This window comes from Crocodylus siamensis, chromosome 4 (assembly GCF_052110815.1).
Source record: "Crocodylus siamensis isolate JL-2025a chromosome 4, ASM5211081v1, whole genome shotgun sequence".
Taxonomy (NCBI): Eukaryota; Metazoa; Chordata; order Crocodylia; family Crocodylidae; genus Crocodylus; species Crocodylus siamensis.
In genome coordinates this window covers 212,722,226-212,729,265 of record NC_143398.1, presented here as the reverse complement: position 1 = coordinate 212,729,265, position 7,040 = coordinate 212,722,226, and the positions used below count along the sequence as shown (strand labels likewise).

The 7,040-nt window shown below is 41.6% G+C and overlaps 1 protein-coding gene across 1 annotated transcript in view; it reads left to right on the top strand.

The window, feature by feature from the left end:
• The first annotated feature begins 2,773 nt into the window (after window positions 1-2,773).
• Window positions 2,774-7,040, top strand: part of PSMD14 (proteasome 26S subunit, non-ATPase 14) — a 72,179-nt gene continuing 67,912 nt past the window's right edge. Inside the window, exon 1 of the mRNA XM_090045615.1 lies at window positions 2,774-2,930. The gene's annotated coding sequence lies outside the window, so the exon portion shown is untranslated. The remainder of the gene's footprint in view (window positions 2,931-7,040) is intronic.

Genomic DNA, 7,040 nt, shown 5'->3' with positions numbered 1-7,040 from the left:
CAATAAGTATATGGAGATGAAAAACTTCAGTAGACTACTGCTGGTTAGACCACACCAATAAAGGATTTGGTAGCACTCAAGACAGTGCCCTTCATATTAGATGACAATTTGGAAGTATCTAACAACATATGGTCTCTTTTCTTTGACATATATGATTAAGAATATATCTTTTTTATATCAAAATATAAAATACCATCTGTTATAAGTACCAACTATGGTACTGGCTGTATATATCCAATTAATTCACTGTACTTTCTAATGTAAATATTTCTCCTATTTTCTCTTTTTTCTTCTTCTGTATCTATATTTATTTATAAAATTTCAATAAATGTATATCTCAAAAAAGTCAATACTATGACTTGAAATGTAATTAAGAATAACAATGAAAGTCTGCTTTCACTTTGTATTTTAAAGATGAAGGGCCAAATCTTAAAATGATGCAAACTGACACAGCTCCATAGAAGTCAATTGATCTAAATGGATTTACATACATTAAGGATCTAGTTTTTTATGGTGCTTAATCTGAATAGAGTGTTGGAACTATTGGGGATTAATCTCAGGTGCATTATAAAATAAAACTCTGCATAAGATTTTTTTTCCTCCTGAATTAAAAGTCCATCCTTCTCTTATAATCCTAGAGGCAAGAACTAACCTTTGATCAGTTATTTAAATCTGCTTTTGACCACATAGAAAATTCTAAGTTTCTTAGCATTTTCATGGTAAGAGTACAGACACTAACCTTTGCTAGGTTAAATAGGTGAGATTTTTAATAATCCCATTGAAACAAAGCGCAAATTCTATTATTGTCTGAATCAATTTTTAAGACATACCTCTGATTTTACCTCATTATGTCGTGAAGCTAGCTAAAATGTGTTAGAATTTCAAGAAAGTCTTGTAAAAATCTGCACCATATAATATGTTTAATATCCACATAATACTTCTAAATTTGACTGAGTTCTTCTTTTGGGTGGGATTGGCATATTTTAAGGGAACTAAGAAACTGAGGTAAGGCTATTAGTAATTTATATAGTAGGTATCTGTCTGTCTCGCAAGATAATAGAATTATGCTGAGTGAGACATCAGCTCATGGAACATAATTCTCATTTGAAAATAAAGTGAAGCTGGAGTGACTTCTCCAGGGTACAAAAGCCTGGGCAGCATTGGTTATATGGCAACACTGAGCTGCCCACACATTACTGACCCCCTCTCAGCCTTGCTGATTTAATCCAAAGAAAAGGCAGATGCCAGTACGTTTGGATCCAAATGGGTGATTTGCTTTGCTCTGGCAGGTCCTGCAGCCGAGTTGGTTCCAAACATATTACCTTAAGAAAACATCAGATAGATAGAAACAACTCAAACTAAATAAGAAATAATTTCAGCTTTACACAAAATCTGTATCAACCTTTTCTAGAGTTGTTTGATGCACTTTTTTGCCTTTTCTTTCAAAACTCTGTGCCTCCTCAATTTAATTAGGCTCAGAGGCCTACAAAAACTTGTCTCTCTGAACTAGTTAGTCTACAATGTGTCAAGCTACTCTGCCTTCTGCCTATTAGCTAAATTTATTTATCTGTTCATTTATATCATGCTTATCACTGTACTAAGTCCCTAGTATGAAAGCTATGGTCTTGTCAGGGAAGTCTCAAAAGTACAAGGTTGTGGCTGAAACGGTTACAGAAGAATCTTAATGTATCTTCCTGAGACCACTGAAGTTCTCTTCCTTTGATTCCATCTAGGTCTCCATCCTGGGAGGTGTCGAGCCTTCTTCAGTTCCATAGGTTCAAATTTAAAAAATCCCACAGATTATAATACTGTTTTTTTCAAATGCACTACTGAAATCATAAATACAGTTATGTGAGATCTGCCATCTTGAATTCATCCATCAAGTCCAGTATCCAGTTTCTTGACACTGGTGGACACTACCATACATTTTAAAGAAAATTCATTCTTTTCCCTTCCAAAAGGTGTTGCTAATTATGATAAACCTGGAGTTAAACACCCAGATTGCTTTCTGATCCACCAAAGGCCTTGACAATTGCCTCCAACAGTGAGCCCCATGATTTAATCAATACACAGTGTGGAGGGAAAAGTGCTTTTATCAGTTCAGAATGTCTATCTTTAAATTTAACAAACATTCCCATCTTCCTAGAAGAATACCTGTTATTTTACCTCCGTTTTAGTCCCCTCTCCTTTGCAAGGCAAACAAGCCTTTTATCTTTCTTTACAAGCATATATCCCTCCTGGATGCCTCTGTTAACTTTCTAAATAGTAGGGAAAATTGTTTGTTCCAAGCTTTTGGGCACAAACACCCTTCTTTGTACTTCAAAGCTTGCAAAAAACAATTTTTTCCAGCTATTTAGTTGGTGTAATAAAACAGAGCACATCTAACCAAAGAATCGTGTCTGCTGATGTCCTTACACCAACACGGGTACAACCAACCCCACTATGGTAACTCTGGGTGCTCTTCCCTGCCCCTCCCCCAGTCACACCCTCCTGCAGATGGGATGTGGGCCAACAATACACGCTGAGCTGCCCCCACCCCGAAAAGCAGCCGGGGCCTACATCATGCCGCGCTTCTACCTCGTGACACCAAGCTCGTTTTTTTGACCTCAGCAGAGCCGCTCCCTGCACTTCCGCCCTCAGAGGGGCAGGACTGCCCGGGGGCGGGGCGGGCGGAGACGGGCAGGAGCAGCAGCCAATGCTCGTCTCCCCCCGCGCGCCGGGCGTTCCACAGCCTCGCCAGCAGGTGGGGGCGGGACTGCGTTGCCATGGCTCTCGGCCCGCCACGCTATTGGCTAGGGGAAGGGAAATGGTGCGGTGCCCTTTGCCTCCGGATGTGTTTGGGGGAGGCCCGGGCGGCTTCGGTTTGAATGAAATTCGGCTGATTCATCGCGGCCCGGAGCGCGGCGGAGCGGGAGTGGTCCGGCCCGTAGGTGAGGTTGGCGGCGGCCTGTGGGGGGCGGCCGCTTCTGGCCAGGCCTGGGCTCTTGGCGGGCGCGGTCCGGCTGCTGCGGCCTGTCCCGTTGCTAGGGGCCTGCGGGGTGGCGCAACGCCGGTCCCCTTCCCTCTTCTCGCGGCCGGCGGCAGCGGGGGCTCGGCTGCGGGGCCGCCACGGCCGACGCTTGGGTCCTGCAGACAGTTCTCGGGGCCGCGGGTGCCCGGTCCCCGCTCCTCCTCGCGCTTGTCAAGCTGCCATGAGGAGCGGGTTGTAAACTGGCGCCTTTGGCACCGTTCAGAAGTTGATAATTTAGTGCCCGAGACCGTAAACACTACAGGAGCTGGTAGCACAGGGGACGGGAGGAACGTGATGGGACTCAGGGTATGGAGGAGAAGGAGCCCATAATCTATGGTGAAAAGGGAACATACATACAGAAACAAAGGTATAACAGATGTTAGTCCACAGATCTCATTGCTCTTTGGAGATCAGGTCTAATTTCATTATTGGCAATGCTCATGATTTTTAGTGTTGTTCTTAATGTCTGCGCTTTGGGAATGTGAAAAACACATCTTTTTTCTTCTCTTTTTCTTCTCTCTCAAAAAAAGGAAAAGCTAAGTTTTTCACATTCCCAAAGCATAGATGTTAAGAACAATGCCAAAAATCATGAGAGTTGGCAACACCATAATTTAGTCGTATGTGGCTGTTTGGAATACTTGTCACACAGCCATGCGGGCATGTATCTTGTTGGTTCTTCGTTCAAGTTCTGTTTATATAAAATATAGCACAGTAGATAGAAATATCAAAATTACATTTCAAAATCTCAGGCTGAAAACATACTTCTATCTGGAAAGTGTATATTTTTAGTAAGTGCTGGCTGTCTCCCCACATTTAACCAAGCAGTGTCTTTCTCTAGGTTGCAAGATGCTGCAAGTCGGAGCTGTGGATAACTCTTGTAGCCTAAAGATTTTGATGGCCCTTAAAAACTTATCAGTAGTAGCAGCAGTAGTGTTTCTGAGTCTATAATGAGCAAAGATGTGGAAGATCAGCCCTTATTAGATTTCCAAAGCTCTCTAGAAATTGGTTTGCAAATATGTTTAATAGCTAGAATTTATCTCAAGTGATTGGTTACGCATGGAACCTCTAATGGGTTCATCTTTATTTGCAATTTTATGGGGTATTAATAATAGATCCTTCACTTGCTGTGGTAGTAATCCTTGCTCCAACATGGTGACACCCATTATGACGATGGTTGGAAAAATAAGGAAATTTGCAATGAGTTTTAAAATGAATTAACTAGGAGAATACAAAAACATTAGTAGTTTTTATAAGCTAGCTCTATCAGTCTTCCTTAACAATGGATTTAGGTTTTGGTAAGCGGTATGAAGTTTAAACTAACAATTATTTCTTCTTGGGTTGTTCATGAGAAGTTTGATTTCTTTGCTGCTGCTCTGTCTCAGTCCAGTTACTTCTTTTGTTTCCATATTGGGTTTTCTGAGCAGTGAGAGCCTCAAGTGATTCTGGATGCATCTAGTACTTTACTTAGTGAAATGATGGATTATTGTGATGTATATGGTTTCACAGTGCATATCTGTAGCAATAACTTACGGTGTCAGTCAGTGCTGCGCTGAAATGTACTGTGCTACCCTCACTGTACTACCTCTAGAACTGGAAGGACGGGCTGTCTACTTTGAGAACTAATTAGCCCACTGTCAGTGCTGTGTGAAGGCAGCTACACTGCTTGCTTTTTGGTGGGTAATGTGAACAGAGCAGCACAGTGTGTTTAAACATGAAATGCCTGTTACCTTGCTTAGACACGTTTCTTAGAATGATATTATGAAGTTGCAGCAGAAACCACTTAAACCATCTTCCGCTGCCCCACCCCCCAAAAAAAAACAAAAAACCAAACAACCAACCCTCCCCAAACAACCCCCTGAGCAAACTATGAGAAATTCATTAGGAATGATTTTTACGTGATGCTTTTTTTGTAAGGAATTGACAAACTGCATAGAGGTAAATACAAACGTTCCCATTTTTACAGGTGAGGAAACAAGTTGCCTTAGCTCTGTGCCACATTCTTAGGCCACAAACGTATTTCTTTCTATTGGTGGAAATTTTTCCAGTGTTAGAAATGTTTCTGGGAGAGAGAGTAGTGCAGGCATTCAGTTGGCAACCACCCCTTTTCCCCAACTCCTCCCACTTGCCTTCCTCCTGCTTTCCCAACTAGTTTCCAGGGATTGGAACAATCGACAAAACCCTCTGCCTGCTCCTCAGATCAGGGACCTGTATCTTAGGAGCAGATGGGGAACAAGAAGCAGCTGCTCATCTGCTTAACTTCTAGCGGCTGAGAGCCAAGCAGAGTAGCAGCCCAACTGCCTGCTCTTCAGTTTGGTAATCCCGGTCTGAGGAGCAGGCATGGAGGAAGATGTGGCTGCTCCATCCCTCCCCTCCAGATCTGCAGCAGGGGTGATGGCAGTTACCTCCCAGGCTTTCTCCAAATAAGGGTTGTCCCTGGCCTTTGGAAGGCATGGTGACCTTTCCTTGCCACTACACTCCCTGTGCTCAACTCCTGGTCTCCAGAGAGAGGCAGGTGGTGGGTTAGTGTACAGGCATATGTTCTCCTGGGAGTGACTTGACTGAATTGGGGATGGGTTATTATTCCCTTGGAACCACCATTTGTGTTCTGGAAAAACCTGTGTGAATGCCTGTATGCTCATGGTTTCTACAGGAAGAGCTGCAGTTCTCCCAGTGGAAACCTAACACCTGCCTGTACATGGCCTCAGTGAAGCCAGTAACAAGACTTGGAGCAGTGCCCTGGTTTTGTGAGTCACAAGCCCTTCACTACAGTCAAACAACTTAAATAAAAAACAAGAGCAGTTTCAGTTTTCCAGCTAGGATTTTTCTCCTCTTAATAAGTTATTCTTGAGCTAGTGTGTCAAAATGAATTATCAACCAGCCTTGAACAAAGGACCTCCATTGTAAGATTTTATTATGGGTTGTTGAGTTTTTTTGTTTTTTGGGTTTTGTTTTTTTTTAATATGGGGATTATAGTTTTACACACAGCCTTGATAGTTACTGGTTAAAGGCTCTCTTATGATCAGAGCTTCAAAACACTGAAAAAGTCTAACTTGATGAGTTCTCACCAAGACTTTGGTTCTCAGCCTTTTCAGACTTAAATCACCCTTGATAGACTCAAGGCACCCCATCAGTAGACTTGAGGCACCCCTTGGAAAATGTCCACTCTTAGCTTTCACTTAGTTTTTGACTACAGAAAGATAATCAAGTAATTCTTCTGTTGCAAAGACCACAGCAAGTCATTTTTTTTTTTAACTGTATAGATTCTATTTGAAATCGCTGGGTTTATCTTGCAAAATCATGTTTGCACACCCAAGGCTACTAAATAGCATTCCACAGCACACTTGAAAGGATCCATGGCACACCAGGTTGCTACAGCACTCTGATTGAGAATCACTGATTTAAAATTTCTATGGGAACTCAGTAAAAATATGGACAACTACCGTGTCTTTATCATCTTAGGCAAAGACTATAGGTCTCTCTCCATGCTAAATAGAAAAACATTTCAGTATTTTGTCTTCAAAGCAGTTAAAAATATGTAACAGACTGATAATAAAAACTGTTGGGTATGCCAATAGAAAACCCAGAATTGCAGTGTTAGTTTCTTTTTGCTAGTTACATATATCTGTTGACATGTTAAATGTTTTTCTTATCGGAGAATAATCAGTTTGGATATCTAAGGATTGTGTTTTTTTATTTTAGATCAGTTGCAAACAGGTTTTTATGAATGTTTGCTGTACAGATTTTTTTAACAGGGAGGCAAAGATTTTTTTAGGGTGACATCTTTTATCAGACCAACTGCAAAGTTGGGATAGAGTTAGATAAGCTTTTGAATGCAAAACACTTCTTTTTTTCCCCTGCGTGGAGGTGAGCAATGAGAAAAAATAACTGAAGGAATAGAAACTGTTTTGCTAAGGGTGGTGTGAGGGGAACTGAGGAACGATAAGATGATCTAGTCAGGGGCACATCCAAACAAGATAATTACCCAGGATCCTGGTTTTCTTTGTTTAAAAATCCCAAATTCTCTGATTTT